Here is a 16,180-nt window from a genome sequence, read left to right as displayed (position 1 = left end):
GTTTGCAAAACAAATGGCCACTGGATTGATGCAAATAATCATATAATTCTGCCATAGGCTACTTTGTAGTTAACGTTTAATTGAGAAGGTTTTTGGGAAAGCCTTTCCATCTCTACTAGAAGAAGGTTATCATTAGCATCATCGCTAACAGCTACACAAAGTGTAGACATATGCGCGCACACACACACACACACAGGCATTCCTGTGCCGTTTCAGAAAGTGGCAGGAAAATACTAATCACTGATGCATTTTGTTCATGGCTTACGATTACATTTATGACATTTCTAATAAGTTCAATACATTTAGTTGATTTCCTACTAAGTTCAGTATATTGTTGGATTATGTTGTAATGTCTGGATTCCGTAATTCCATCCGCGTTTATAGGGCCCTAAATTCACGTTGAGAGGACCTGCTGTAGAACACAAACGGAAGCCCAAAAGGGGTCCGACTACAAGAAAAGGAAGCGAAGATGACCTGATTGAGGAGAGAAATTAATGTGAAAGCTGATAGATTTGCTGATGTAGGTGAAGGCTTTTGGTTTGAGTCCTCTCTGTGGCCTGGAATGAATAGCACCATTGTTTGTGCACAGTATCTGATTAGGTTGCGTGTGTTTGTATGTGTTACAAAGGAATAGGACAAGTAGGGTCACTCATACCCTTTTCACAGTACTGTGCTTACCCAAACTGTTCTTTGCTGGCTCGGAAGCATCTTCTCACATTGTGCATTTCAGGATGGTTCCAGCAACAGGCCGTTGCAGTACAGCTAAGCTCGGCTCAGTAGTGTGAAAAGGGTAAGCTTTTAGTTTTCCCTTGAAGCCTGAATTGAATTACTGGAAAAATGTCCATTCTCATAGATAATTGCCAATACCTCATTCAAGACCCATTTTCCCACACTCAATGAACCAGCACAAACGCTAAGTTAGTTTATTTTTATTTTTTTATTTCACCTTTATTTAACCAGGTAAACCAGTTGAGAACAAGTTCTCATTTACAACTGCGACCTGGCCAAGATAAAGCAAAGCAGTGCGATAAAAACAACAACACAGAGTTACATATGGGGTAAAACAAAACAAAGTCAAAAATACAACAGAAATAAATATATATATACAGTGTGTGCAGGCGGGTTGCAGGAAAGTATATTTAGTTAAAGAATGAAAAGTAAAAATTGAGAAATATATACAAAATAGACAAAAAAAAACAAGAAACGGGATATTTACACAAGGACAATGAATAAAACCGCGACCGCAATGCTACGCCATCTTGACAACACTTCCTCCATCTCGGCACCCAAGATCAGCATCTCCACCAATGCTGACTGTGTAGGGCCTGGTATTAGGGTCTGGGGTGCTGATCCAGGGTCTTTTCTCCTTTCAGATCTCACTTAAGGAGGGTTGGAGGCAGGCAGGCGATTAGGGGACTTAATAGAAACCTGTGGCGTCCCCCTCCTCCCATGCAGCTCGTAAAGGTGATTAGCTCGGCTACCTGTGGCTGGGATGACCAATAGAGCCTGGCAGGCTGATGCCTTAAGGCCTGCCTGCTGCTTTGGAGTTTGGTTGTAGTCCTATCATTTTCTCACAATAACATTGCGTTATTGGAGTTTGTGTACAGGAATCGCCTAATTTACAAAAGCAGCTTGTCTTATGTTAGACCATGGGTCAAATCAGTATAATAAGTATTTTATGCTTTTCTCCCAGTTTGCCAGGTATAGCCTATTAACCCCAATATCTGGTCTACCTCTGCTGTAGTTAAATAAATAAATAAAATGTTTTACAAATGTAGGGGAATTGCCTCGTTTTAAGAATGTAGTGTAGAAATGTTTACCTCAGGTGTTCAGGGCAGGTGCAGAAACTAAAGTTGTGAAGAATGTGCTTTCTGCTCACTCTCTGTTAGCTAAATGAGGACAAACTATTTTCTGATAGTGTGAGAGCCAAGATACATGGTTGAGATAGACGACCATGTTTGCATGTTTACAAGCTAAACTCCTCGTGACCCTGTGCTGTTTAGAATTCCACAGAATAGTGTTTGAGTTGGCCATCGACGAGGACCTAAGACTATCACTTTTCACTAAGCGTTACAGAACTCGCTTGTTTTCGTTGTGCTGACATGGGGATTTTTGGAGTTCCTCGTCTCGTTGGTCTTGACCATTACGGTAGTTATTTAGACTCAAAATGGCATCAAATTACCAAGAGAAAGGGATAAACATATGAGTCCTGTATCCACAAGGGTGTTCAGTGTGTGAGAGAGCGAGGGAGTGTGTGAGAGTGAAAATAATCTCATAGGATTAGCTTCCACTGAGGTCTCTTCATTTCCTCACTGAGACGAGCCTGGAAACCTATGTGTGTGTGTCTGTATGTGTGTCTGTGTGTGTGTCTGTATGTGTGTCCAGATAGCTGAGGGATGATGACAAGCACTGACAGGTACAGGAAGGGATCCCTCCTAATCCCCAGGATGACAGGTCTTATCTGCCGTGTTGCGCAACACCTTCCCCCTCCCCCACTTCACTCTCTTTCTAAATGGGTGACTGCTCACACAGTAGCCCAGCTGTTGCTCATTCATGAGTAACCCACCTATGATACATGACCCATAGAGCAACACCGTAGTCAGGAAATGCAGTATTCACTCCCTCTGCCAAATGTCTCACATGGCCAACTCTACAATGTGAAGTGTTACATTTGTATTCACAGGTAAGGAGCTCACAGATGTTTTGGGCTTCTCGGTGCGAACGTTTGATATTTTACTATTTCAAGTGAAGTCAGTGACTCCTTTCTTTAGCTCATCTTCCACTCCAGCTGTGTTGAGTTAAAATACCTGTCTGAAGGCACCACCCCCTCACCTCTGGGTCTGATATGGGTTGTCTCTCTTGAGTGCTCAGTTCTGGTTAATCCAGTAAGCACTGGACTCTGGCCAAGCCATTTGTGTTCCAGATCTCAGTGTTCTAAGTGCTGTACACAGACACACACACACACAGACACACACACACACACACGTGGGCCAGATTCAAGGTCTGACAGCCAACATTTGATCAGCACCAATCATGTTTGCTGTGTTTAGTCACAACCAACAGTCTCTTCTCAGCCTCCCAGGCAAAGCCATCGATCAGGGATCCCAAACTTTTTTGTTTCAAAACCCCACCATGTAAAATAAGTTATGTAAACAACGGCCAATGTTTACTTTTTTAATTGGGGCTATTACAAATCAGTCTGACAGTACTTTTGATAGTATTTCAATCTGAAGGAAGTACGGTTTGAAGTGACTGAAATGCATCAGAAAGGTATTGGGAAGTTCGGAAGATCCATAAGGCTGTAATGTTGTATTGATCTCCTACAGTATGTATGTAGAAAATAACATCATTGATGATGTTCTTCCACCCCCCCCCCAGTCTGATTTTAGTGCCTGGTCTTGTCCGCTCTGTTCTGAGTCCTGCACGGCTTGTGGGCATTGTAGGGAAACAGAAGACACATACCTGTTCCTGAGAGTCTTTTCGTTCAGTGATTGGGTCATAATATTTTGTAGCTTAAACCTTTCAAAAGATAGAGCCGCATTTGTAGAAGAAGAAAAACTCCTCTGTTTATTACAACATCATCTAACGGCTACCGGAAGTTACTGACGTAACCCCGGTTCAAAGAACCAAGCGCAATTTTCTATTTCAGTTTATCTTGCGAAAAAACACTGCCATAGATCCTTCCCCTCACCCTCAAGCAAGGACATAGATCTTCACCCTACCCCACCCTAACTCCCTCCACCCACCAGCTGTAGAGGTACTGTATTATGAAAGCACTCTACATGAGGTTTTACTCACAGGCTGTTTTCTTTTTCACTGTTTCTTCATGTGCAGTTTATCTTTTTCACTTAAAGGAATAATCCACTCAAACTATCTTTATTTTTTGTATTAGTCAACTGTTGATGCAGTCACAAAATAGCAATCAAGTTTTCAAGATCTAGGACTTTCAAAAATCAGTTTGTAACTTGCCACTTCATTACAATTTGGTTTTTGAGAGTCCTATATGACATTTACATTTTAGTCATTTAGCAGACGCTCTTATCCAGAGCGACTTACAGTTAGTGAGTGCATACATTATTTTTTTATTTTTTCAAACTGGCCCCCCATGGGAATCGAACCCACAACACTGGCGTTGCATATCTTGAAAACTTGATTGCTGACATCAAAACATTTTGGGACTGTATCAACGTTGGACTAATGAAAAAAATACCAAAAGATCGTTTTTGAGTGGATGATTATTTTAAGCCAACCATTTCAGCGGCAGTGTCTTTCTCACATGTTTTTCCTCTCACCCACATTTGCTCTCTTTCTGTCTCCTCTCTTTTTCCCTCTCTCCCACTGACATTTTCTCTCACACCCTCTCACAGGGCGTATCTCTCTCTCATTCATTCATTCATTCATTCATTCATTCATTCATTCATTCATTCATGTGTATTGCCATCCTCCCATTTCCTTGAGCAACCACTTCCGTGACTGAGAATCCCAGTGGAAGAGCACATCCCTGTTGAAGCACAGAGCTCACAGACCACACTCATCATTACTTGGCACGTCTCCCTCTCCCTGGGGTGGGCAAAAAGCACACTGGGTGATTCTCCCACAACCTCAAAGTTCCTCTACGCTCAGAATGAAAGTTCACACATACGCACACCCACACATAGTTTCTTTTCAGTCTCACTGCGGTGGGTATGAATGATGTCCGTTGGCTGATGTACCCCACAAACCTTGAACACAAACACGCCACGCTCATACGCTCTCACACACACCCATGCATGGCCACATGAATCATCACAGACTCCACACCCTTGCAGGCACGCGCTGAGACGTAAACTGCCTGCAGAGCATGACTTCACACAGAACAAGTCTCATGAGGCCCGAGGAGTAAAGCAGACAGTCCTTGGCAACCGTTCAAGTGAAATGTAGTCTGCAACCCCTCCAAGCTTGGCACCGGACACACAGGGGTCCTGATTAAGGCCATGTGGGGTCCTTAGTAAGGCCGTGTGGAGGAGGCCTTGCCCAGACAAACAAGCAACAGTTGATTTTGCTGTTTCACGTCCCCATTAACTCCTCAGCTGATGCGGTTTTCTCATGACCTTCACAACAAAGGAGCACTGTGTCCATGGCCTGGACAGAGCTACTTCGTAGGTGGGGTGGGCATGGAGGAAAAACAATTACCTTGATCCCTGAGCTGGCGCTTTTGCGAGACGTCTCCTGCTAACGGAGCTTGGAGAAGGACGGAGTGGTGAAAGGTGACCTTGCGCACACAGTGAAACCAGTGTTAAACTAGAGAGGGGTGGCAAAAGCTCCGGGAGGCAACCTTGCCCGAGACCTAACGACAAGTGTTGACTACCTTTGCTACATTAACACCAACATTTTTTTTTTTTTTTTTTTTTTTTTTTTTTTTTTTTATAATATGTTTATTATTTTCCAATAAAAATAAAGTAAAAGAGACAGCAATACAAACAATGACATTCATTGTACTGTTGGATGGGATGGCCAGTTTAGAGGACAAAACAAAAGTTAACTCACACATACACAAAATAAAACAAAATCCTATTAGGTGGTACGTGTATAAGAAGACAGCATATAGTCATTACAAGCAGTGTAGTTCAGCCAAAAATAAATATTGAGTGGAGTACAGCACAGAGTAGCAGCAGATCGTCAGCCCAGTTATGAAGCGGGACTAGACCATTTATCCAGTATCGGCTGCCATATTTTGTAAAACAATGGACTTCTATTGGAGGTGTTGTATCGAATCTTTTCCATATGGATTACATTCCCTAAATCCCGTAACCACATTTCAAAGGTAGGTACAGTCTCCAATTTCCAAAATTGCAATATGAGCCTTTTGGCTAATAGAGTACAAAGAGAGACAGCTTTCCCCTCCTGGTTATTCCCATCAACTGTACCAAACAGAGCGATCAATGGGTCTGGGGCTAGAACTCTATCAAAGGCCTTAGATAAGTAATCAAAAATGAGAGCCCAGTAAGCCTGTAATTTAGGGCATGTCCAGAATAAGTGGGACAACGTCCCCTCCTCCTGCTTGCACCTCTCACACAGTGGTGAGGTGTCCGGGAATATTTTATGCAGTTTTACTTTTGAGTAGTGTAACCTGTGTATCACCTTAAACTGTACAAGGTTGTGTCTGGCATTCACTGAACTGTGGTTTATATTCCTGAGAGCTTCTATCCAGTCCTCATTTGAGATTTCTGAACCAAGTTCTTGTTCCCAAGCCCTTTTAATGGTGTCTGTGGATACCTCTATGTGGGCCTGTAGCACATCATACAGTCTGGAGACCGACCCTTTTGAATGGGGTTTGACAAGGATCAAGCTATCTAATGTAGGACTATTTGGCTTCATGCCATACTGTGGGATGTGTGTCCTTAAGAAATTCCTGATTTGGAGGTATCTGAAAAAATGTGTTGTTGGCATGTTGAACTTTGCCTGTAGTTGTTGAAATGAAGCTAACTGACCATCTATGTATAGATTACCAATTGTTGTGAGCCCCTTCTCCCTCCACTGTGAAAACACCACATCATCCATTGCAGGGTGGAAAGCATGATTCCGGCTAATCGGGCTGTCTATGTACACAGTGGGTATGTTAAGAAAATCCCTAATCTGTTTCCAGATCCTAAGAGTATGACAAATGACTGGATTGGAGTCATAAGTGGCTTTTTTCACATATGATGGGCTATTAACAAGTGCAGGGAGTGAGGAACGTTGACAGGAGGCCTGCTCAATCAAAAGCCATGAAGGCATATCCTTCCGTCTCATCTCAGGTAAACTTTCCCTCCAGAAAGACACAATGTTCAGATTAGCAGCCCAATAATACAGTTTGAAGTGAGGAAGGCCAAAGCCCCCCTCTATCTTGTACTTGCATAAATGCTTCTTTGCAATTCTGGCTGCCTTGTTATCCCATAAAAATGGAGTTACTATTGAATCCAGTTTCTTAAAATAGCTTTGTGGTATGAAATTGGGTAGACATTGGAAGAGGTAAAGAAACCTGGGTAGGACAACCATTTTAATAGCGTTTATACGACCAACCAAGGAAATAGGCAGAGTTTTCCAGAAATCTATATTTTGTTTAAGCTGATATATTTTCATGTCCCAATTCACTTTCAATAGCTGGTCAAGGTCTCTTGTCACTACAATGCCAAGGCTTGTGAACTTGTCCCTCACTGTTCTAAGCGGGGTAGATTGCAGAAATTGCATATCCACAGGCCGTGATATTGGCATCATCTCACTTTTTTGCCAGTTTATCTTGTAGCCAGAGAAGGAGCCGAATGTGTTTATCAATTTAAGTAATGGTGGAATAGACGTTTTAGGCTTGGACAAAAACAAAAGAACATCGTCTGCATATAGGGAAATTTTGTGCTGTGTGTCTTTTATTTTAACAGAAGCTATATCGGCACATGCCCGAATGCGCGTAGCAAGGGGTTCCATGGCTATAGCGAAGAGAGCAGGCGAAATAGGGCACCCCTGTCGGCACCCCTTGAACAGGCGGAATGACTGCGACATTTCCTGATTGGTCACCACGGACGCCATTGGGTGTGCATAAATAATTCTTATCCAATTAATAAATTCCTTTCCAAATCCGAAATGCTCCAGAACCGACATCATATACTTCCACTCAATCTGATCAAACGCCTTCTCTGCATCAAGAGCTATTACCACTGCCTCAACTTTATGATCATGATACATTACGTTGAAAAGGCGTCTCAAATTGTAGTATATATGTCGGCCCGGGATAAAACCTGTCTGGTCAGGGTGTATAATGTCGGAAATATATTTTTTCAATCGGTTTGCCAATATCTTTGTCAACACCTTGTTTTCTATGGGGAGTAACGACACGGGGCGATACGACGACATCTCCATGGAATCTCTATCTTTTTTCAAGATCAGGGCTATTGTAGCCTCATACAGTGTTTGCGGGAGTTTGGTATTTTCTTTGGATTGTTGAAACATTCGCAGCATAAGTGGAGATAGACTAGCGCAGTACTTCTTATAGAATTCTATTACATATCCATCGGGCCCAGGGGCCTTGCTGTTTGGAAATTGTGCTATCGCTGTGTTAATTTCATCTAAGGTTATCCCTGCATCGAGTGCGGCAGCTGCCCCCCTGTCTAGTTTAGGAAGTTCACAATCAGCGAGAAAGCGTTCCATAGTTTGTGGATCAGTAGCATCGCATTTTGATTGGTATAGCTCTGAGTAAAACTGTGCAAAGCATTTATTAATGTCCTGCGGATCTGTTACTATTTTACCCTTCTTGTCTTTTATTTTGTGAATAGCTCTAGATGCTTGTACATGCCTTAGCTGTCTTGCTAATAATTTATGTGGTTTGTCCCCCAGTTCAAAATAACTTTGTTGCGTTCTAGCAAGTAAAGAGCCCACCCGTTTCGAAAGGATGGTATTGTATTCATACTTTAACTTTGTGATCTTCTCAAGGACTGTATACGAGGAATTTGTCCTAAAAACGTTCTCCTGTTCCCCTAACTCCCTTTCAATTTCTCTCAGCCTAGTATTGGCACGTTTCTTCCTCTCTGATGTATAAGAAATAATGTAACCTCTAATCACAGCCTTTAGAGATTCCCAAAGGGTGGAGTCGTCAACATCCCCCGTGTCGTTAGTACTGAGGAAAAAGGCAATCTGCTCCTCCAAATACTGACAGAAAGCCTCATCTTTCAACAGGTATGCGTCTAAGCGCCACGGTCGCCGACCTGTCGACATATTGTCGAGTTTCAGCACCATGGACAGAGGAGAGTGGTCCGTAATTAGAATGGGGTGATAGGTAACCGACTCAGCTGCTGAGATTAGTTTGGAGTCCAACAAAAAATAGTCAATTCTGGAATATGATTTATGAACTGATGAGAAGAAAGAATAATCCCTGTCTGTTGGGTGCGTCAGTCTCCAAATATCGACAATGTTAAGGTTTGTCATCAATGTATTTAGACAGACACTGGCATTTGATTGTTGAAGTGACCTTGATAGCTGTTTATCTAAAAGAGGGTCTAACGTACAGTTAAAGTCACCTCCAACAATAACACCTGTATCCGAGATATTTGGTATGGCCTTAAATACCCTTTGAAAAAATACTGGATCATCGAAGTTGGGTCCATATAAATTGACCAAGGTTATTGGTTTTGAATTCAGTGTACCAGCCACAATAATATACCGACCATTAGGATCTGAAATCGAGGTTGAGTAAACAAAAGGAATGTTTTTCCTTATCAGGATTGCTACCCCTCTCGCTTTTGCATCAAAGTTAGACTGGTATATCTGACCGATCCAGCCGACTCGTAGCTTGGCCTGCGCGGGGCGTTTAATATGAGTTTCTTGAAGAAGCACTATGTCAGCACCCAGTGATTTAAGATGAGAAAAAACCTTAGCTCGTTTCACGACATGCCCTAATCCATTACAGTTCCAGCTGACTATCTTTATTCCACCTGGTCTACTCTGTGCTCGGTCACTATGTGGCATTTCTTATTTTAAAGCAAATTGCTGCTGTCATACAAAACCCAGAAGAAAAACGTCCCGCCGTGCGGGAGCTTGTCATGCCACCTGTACTAATAAACGTGAACATAAAACACAGACCCCAACCCCCCTCCCGTCCCTTTACTGAGTGACTTCCCCAAACGAAGCACTCCTTGGCTAACACACAAACGTTAGGGTGTCTAGACATAAAGCTTGAACTAACTCGTCGTCTATAGATGCTCCGCATATAAACTAATATTAAATAACACTTAACTTAACTCTCATGTTAGGGGGTGAGTGGCGCTAAAACATGACATGCCAAACAATGCTATATTAGCCACAACATCTCACCTATCCTATAAGTCCCAATTTCTGATCTTCTGATCGAAAAGACATAGGCCGGAAATTCAATTCACACACATTCCTGGCCTGTATTTGGCCATTTAGCCTGCTGGCACAGCCGTTCTGTATCCTCAGCAGGGGAGCTTGCTTGTCAAGAACAGATCTGCCTCTTTTGCGTTGTCAAACGTACGTGTTGATCCCTCGACTGTCACCTTAAACCGGGCTGGGAAGAGGAATCCATATCGGATGTTGGCCGCCCTGCATTTGTTGCGTACCTCATCATACTCTTTCCGTTGGTTCCTCACCTCCAAGGTAAGATCTGGGTAGAAAGACACCCTGGCTCCGTTGTAGTTAAGGGGGAACTTTTGACTAGCCAGCTTGAGGATGAGATCCCTGGTGTGGGGATAGTGCAGCCTTACAATGAATGGCCTTGGTGGCCCGCCCTTGGCCGGCTTCGTTGCCTGTGCTCTGTGTGCGCGGTCGATCAGGATGGCCGCTTTGAAGTGTTCACTCCCCAGCAATGCCGGTATCAGCTCCGAGACAAATTCAGTGGGTTTCCCTTTCTCCGTGTCCTCCTGGATCCCACATATTCGGATGTTCTGGCGTCTTGAATGCGACTCGAGCATTTCCAGTCGGGCCTTCAGGGTTTTGTTGTCATTTTTGAACGTTGCGCACTGTTTCTCTATGTCCTGTAGCCTGGCCTCGTGATCGATTGTCGTCTGCTCAACCTCGTGCACCCTTCCCTTAGTTGCCTTCACAGTTTCGGCCAAAGTCCCAATACTCTTTGAGATATCAGCCAACCTTGTGTCCACCTTCTTGCTTAGTGCGTTTATGGCAGCCAGTATGTCACTTTGAGTAGGATCTGTGGGGAACTCTTGGAAGCTAGCCTCTTCAGCTAGCTCCTCGTGGGTCGGCGACGTTGAAATTGGTTCGTTGTCTATCTCATTCCAATTATCTTGTTTAGCGCCCCCTTTTTTGTTGCCTTTTCCCTTTGTCATATTTGTTTGAAGTTATAGGTTGTGAGAGGTTAAGATAAATATTAATTTGTTTCAAAATTGAGCGGAGCTCTAGCAATGCACGTCTACTCCATAGCACGCTCTCTAGCGCCCCCGCGTCAGGACTAACACCAACATTTTCAACTGGAATCACATATTTTCCATGTAGGGCATTGGTGCTGTGGTCTGTTCAAAACGTATTTATTGGCTGAGTACATGACTCATTTGAGGACGTTACTGCTTAAAATATTCAGATTGCTTAACCTTTGTGAACCCAAAGGTATAATTCGTTTTCAATGCAAGGGAATTAAGACTTGAAGAAAATACTTTTCAAACATCATTATGATTCAGTCGTATGATCATCACACTGATTCTAGGGCGATAATTATAGTGGCTGATGTAAATGGTTCCCAAACTCTCTGCTTCAATGACACAAACCAGTCAAACCACCACACTATTTTCAAAGCAGTTCATAGAGTAAACCCATATTTGGCCAAACTTTGGACTGTTGCAAAAACTACTCTTCAGAGTTCAAGCGGAACTAGTATTGTCCACCAGTCGTGTGTCTGACAGCTGTAAACCCGGCAAGCCATGCAAAAGCAGAACAAATGCATTCACAAGTCTTCAAAAAGAACAGTTTCCATGAAATGCGTGAAATAGGCCTAATCAATGTAATCAGTTTGGCTGTTGACGATTTTGAGGAATTGCCTAAAGCTATTTGTTTGGTTCACTCATGGCACTTACTTTTCAAGTCTCATTAACTTTGTCAATGTTTTGTCGCCTGTAATGCCCATGGCATTCTAGTAATAACTTCTGATGCCCCGGGCTTACGTGTTGCCTCCTGTCAAGAGAGATTGTAACGGATCATTACAGTTTTCTGGATTGCAGTGCCTCTGTTCAGTAAGCAGAAGTTGTAGAACAATTCAGAACACTGATGTACTTGTCAGGCATCCACACATATAGATCACTGTATACACATGCAATTGTGCTGTGTGTTTAAATCAAGGCCTGTGTGTTAAATGTTAAGGCCTGTATGTATGCATGTGTTTAAACACCTCTGTTTTATGTGTGGCCATGTTTGAGGAAGGACTGTGTGTATGTTTCTGTGCATGCTTTCAATAGCTGTATGGTTGAGCCGTGGTACATGCATGTTTCCGCTGTTGTGTAAGCACATCACTCCAAATCTCTTTATCTTATAATAAAACCGAGATCTCATCTCCTCCCCAGCAATACTGCCCTAAGCAGGAAGTGGCTTTGTGCATTGTTCTTCAGCTCAATGTCACACACACACGGGCACCTTTCACAATCACTGTCATAGTGCAATTCTGTGCCTGTTTTAAAAAAACAATATTTTGGTATTTGTTTCAGTAGTCCGTTGTTGATATAGTCCCAAAATGTTTTTCATGTCAGCAATCAAGTTTTCAAGATGTACAGTGCCTTCGGAAAGTATTCAGACCCCTTGACTTTTTCCACATTTAAATACGTTACAGCCTTATTCTAAAATGTATTACAAATAATAATTATTGTCAGCAATCTACACAAAATTGATTAAATTGTTTTTCCCCCTCATCAATCTACACACAATACCCCATACTGACAAAGCAAAAACAGATAAACTGAAATATCACATTTATGTAAGTATTCAGACCTTTTACTCAATACTTTGTTGAAGCATCTTTGGCAGTGACTACAGCATCGAGTCTTTTAGGGTATGACGCTACAATCTTGGCACACCTGTATTTGGGGAGTTTCTCCCATTCTTCTCTGCATATCCTCTCAAGCTCTGTCAGGTTGGATGGGGAGCATTGCTGCACAGCTATTTTCAGGTCTCTCCAGAGATGTTCGATTGGGTTCAAGTCCGGGCACTGGCTGGGCCACTCAAGGACATTCAGAGACTTGCCCCGAAGCCACTCCTGCGTTGTCTTGGCTGTGTGCTTAGGGTTGTTGTCCTGTTGGAAGGTGAACCGTCGCCGCAGTCTGAGGTCCTGAGAGCTCTTGAGCAGGTTTTCATCAAGAATCTCTCTGTACTTTGCGCCGTTCATCTTTGCTTCGATCCTGACTAGTCTCCCAGTCCCTGCCACTGAAAAACATCCCCACAGCATGATGCTGCCACCGCCATGCTTCACCGTAGGGATGGTGCCAGGTTTCCTCCAGACGTGACGCTTGGCATTCAGGCCAAATAGTTCAGTCTTGGTTTCATCAGACCAGAAAATCTTGTTTCTCATGGTCTGAGAGTCTTTAGGTGCCTTTTGGCAAACTCCAAGCGGGCTGTCATGTGCCTTTTACTGAGGAGTGGCTTCCGTCTGGCCACGCTACCATAAAGGCCTGATTGGTGGAGTGCTGCAGAGATGGTTGTTCTTCTGGAAGGTTCTCCCATCTCCACAGAGGAACTCTAGAGCTCTGTCAGTGACCATGGGGTTCTTGGTCACCTCCCTGACATGCACTGTCAACTGGTCAACCTGCTCTGACATGCACTGTCAACTGTGGGACCTTATATAGACAGGTGTGTGCATTTCCAAATCATGTCCAATCAATTGAATTTACCACAGGTGGACACCAATCAAGTTGTAGAATCAACTCAAGGATGATCAATGGAAACAGGATGCACCTGAGCTCAATTTCGAGTCTCATAGCAAAGGGTCTGAATACTTATGTAAATCGTTTCTTTATATATTGTTTAATACAGTTGCTAAAAAATCTAAAAACCTGTTTTCGCTTTGTCATTGTGGTATTGTATGTAGATTGCTGACAATTATTATTATTTTTAATCAATTTTAGAATAAGGCTGTAACGTAACAAAATGTGGAAAAGGTCAAGGGGTCTGAATACTTTCCGAAGGCACTGTAAAACTTTCGAAATACAGCCGGTATGATGCATTTTGCATTATATTTCTGTATTTTGAAAGTTACATATCTTGAAAACTTGATTGCTGACATGCAAAACATTTTGGGACTATATAAACTCAGCAAAAAAAGAAACTTCCATTTTTCAGGACCCTGTCTTTCAAAGATAATTCGTAAAAATCTAAATAACTTCACAGAACTTCATTGTAAAGGGTTTAAACACTGTTTCCCATGCTTGTTCAATGAACCATAAACAATTAATGAACATGCACCTGTGGAACGGTCGTTAAGACACTAACAGCTTACAGACGGTAGGCAATTAAGGTCACAGTTATGAAAACTTAGGACACTAAAGAGGCCTTTCTACTGACTCTGAAAAAACCAAAAGAAAGATGCCCAGGATCCCTGCACATCTGCGTGAACGTGCCTTAGGCATGCTGCAAGGAGGCATGAAGACTGCAGATGTGGCCAGGTCAATAAATTGCAATGTCCGTACTGTGAGACGCCTAAGACAGCGCTACAGGGAGACAGGACGGACAGCTGATCGTCCTCGCAGTGGCAGACCACGTGTAACAACACCTGCACAGGATCGGTACATCCGAACATCACACCTGCGTGACAGGTACAGGATGGCAACAACAACTGCCTGAGTTACACCAGGAACGCACAATTCCTCCATCAGTGCTCAGACTGTCCGCAATAGGCTGAGCGAGGCTGGACTGAGGGCTTGTAGGCCTTGTTGTAAGGCAGGTCCTCACCAGACATCACCGGCAACAACGTCGCCTATGGGCACAGACCCACCGTCGCTGGACCTCACAGGATTGGCAAAAAGTGCTCTTCACTGACGAGTCGCGGTTTTGTCTCAACAGGGCTGATGGTCGGATTCGCGTTTATCGTCGAAGGAATGAGCGTTGCACCGAGGCCTGTACTCTGGAGCGGGATCGATTTGGAGGTGGAGGGTCCGTCATGGTCTGGGGTGGTGTGTCACAGCATCATCGGACTGAGCTTGTTGTCATTGCAGGCAATCTCAACGCTGTGCGTTACAGGGAAGACATCCTCCTCCCTCGTGGTACCCTTCCTGCAGGCTCATCCTTACATGACCCTCCATCATGACAATACCCCCAGCCATACTGCTCGTTCTGTGCGTGATTTCCTGCAAGACAGGAATGTCAGTGTTCTGCCATGGCCAGCGAAGAGCCAGGATCTCAATCCCATTGAGCACGTCTTGGACCTGTTGGATCGGAGGGTGAGGCCATTCACCCCAGAAATGTCAGGTGCCTTGGTGGAAGAGTGGGGTAACATCTCACAGCAAGAACTGGCAAATCTGGTGCAGTCCATGAGGAGGAGATGCACTGCAGTACTTAATGCAGCTGGTGGCCACACCAGATACTGACTGTTACTTTTGATTTTGACCCCACCTTTGTTCAGGGACACATTATTCCATTTCTGTTAATCACATGTCTATGGAACTTGTTCAGTTTATGTCTTAGTTGTTGAATCTTATGTTCATACACATATTTATATATGTTTGCTGAAAATAAACACAGTTGACAGTGAGAGGACGTTTCTTTTTTTGCTGAGTTTATATCAACAATGGACTAATAAAACAAATACTGAAATAGTTTTGGGGTGTAATTTTCCCTTAATAGCAAAGCCAAACCTTTTTTTTCTTTTTTTGTCCCCAATGATGCCATGGGTAGGGAAACCATGGCAACAGCAGAGGATTATGCTCTTCATGTGCTCATGCCCGCTCTTTAGAGACTCAAATGCTGCAGCTAATTCTTGATTAGACAGCGTATCACAGCATAATAAAATGGATAATTCCAGACAGTCCTGCTTGCTTTTAGATTTTGTGGCATTTGAGAAGTGCCTATATTTCCATTATGAGGGAGGTTAGGTTGAATGTTGCACCCTTGCTACTACTTTGCCTACAATGAACGATACTATAGTATAATATCATGGAAAGTATTTTTTTTTTTTTTTTACTCAAATGTTGACAATTTCTCAGCCCAAGTTTGTTTAATCATGCTACACAAAGATGTAATATTTGTCACGTTGTGCCATATCTTCTTAACTGTATTGAAATCTTTGACGTGACTAGTAGGGTTACAGAAAGTCAAAACCATGACCTTACAAGCTGTCACGCAAACCGTGCCATGTATTGAGTAAAAGTCTCCCTCCCTCTCCTCTCTAACACACACATCCCCATGTTGGAGAGGAATTCAAACATGACAACTCTGTTCCATTCATAGTGTTCATAGAGAGCTTTTTACAGAGAAAACATGCTTACAAATAGTTTTCGAAATGGCTCTACCTAATAGGCATGTGGGTTGAGTTATTGTAATTGGTTAAAGGCCATGGGATGGTCTTTACTTTAAGAGTTTGTTCTGTACTTTCTTCAGTACTGTACTTGGTGTGTGTGTACCGCTCATGTGCACGTGCTATTCCCCATCTTTCATAGCGCCCTGCTTGAGGTCCTCCAGTCCAAATTAAATTGTAGAGTGCGTGGAACGAGGCGGTGCCGCCTTCTGT

At 43.1% G+C, this 16,180-nt stretch overlaps 1 protein-coding gene across 3 annotated transcripts in view; it reads left to right on the top strand.

Annotated features, from left to right (window-relative positions):
* LOC311132817 (semaphorin-4A-like) overlaps positions 1-16,180 on the top strand; it is a 53,050-nt gene that overhangs the window by 19,718 nt on the left and 17,152 nt on the right. The gene's annotated exons all lie outside the window — the stretch shown is intronic.

Source organism: Coregonus lavaretus (genome assembly GCF_964263955.1).
Source record: "Coregonus lavaretus genome assembly, chromosome: 7".
NCBI lineage: Eukaryota > Metazoa > Chordata > Actinopteri > Salmoniformes > Salmonidae > Coregonus > Coregonus lavaretus.
This window is presented reverse-complemented; position numbering and strand designations above follow the sequence as displayed.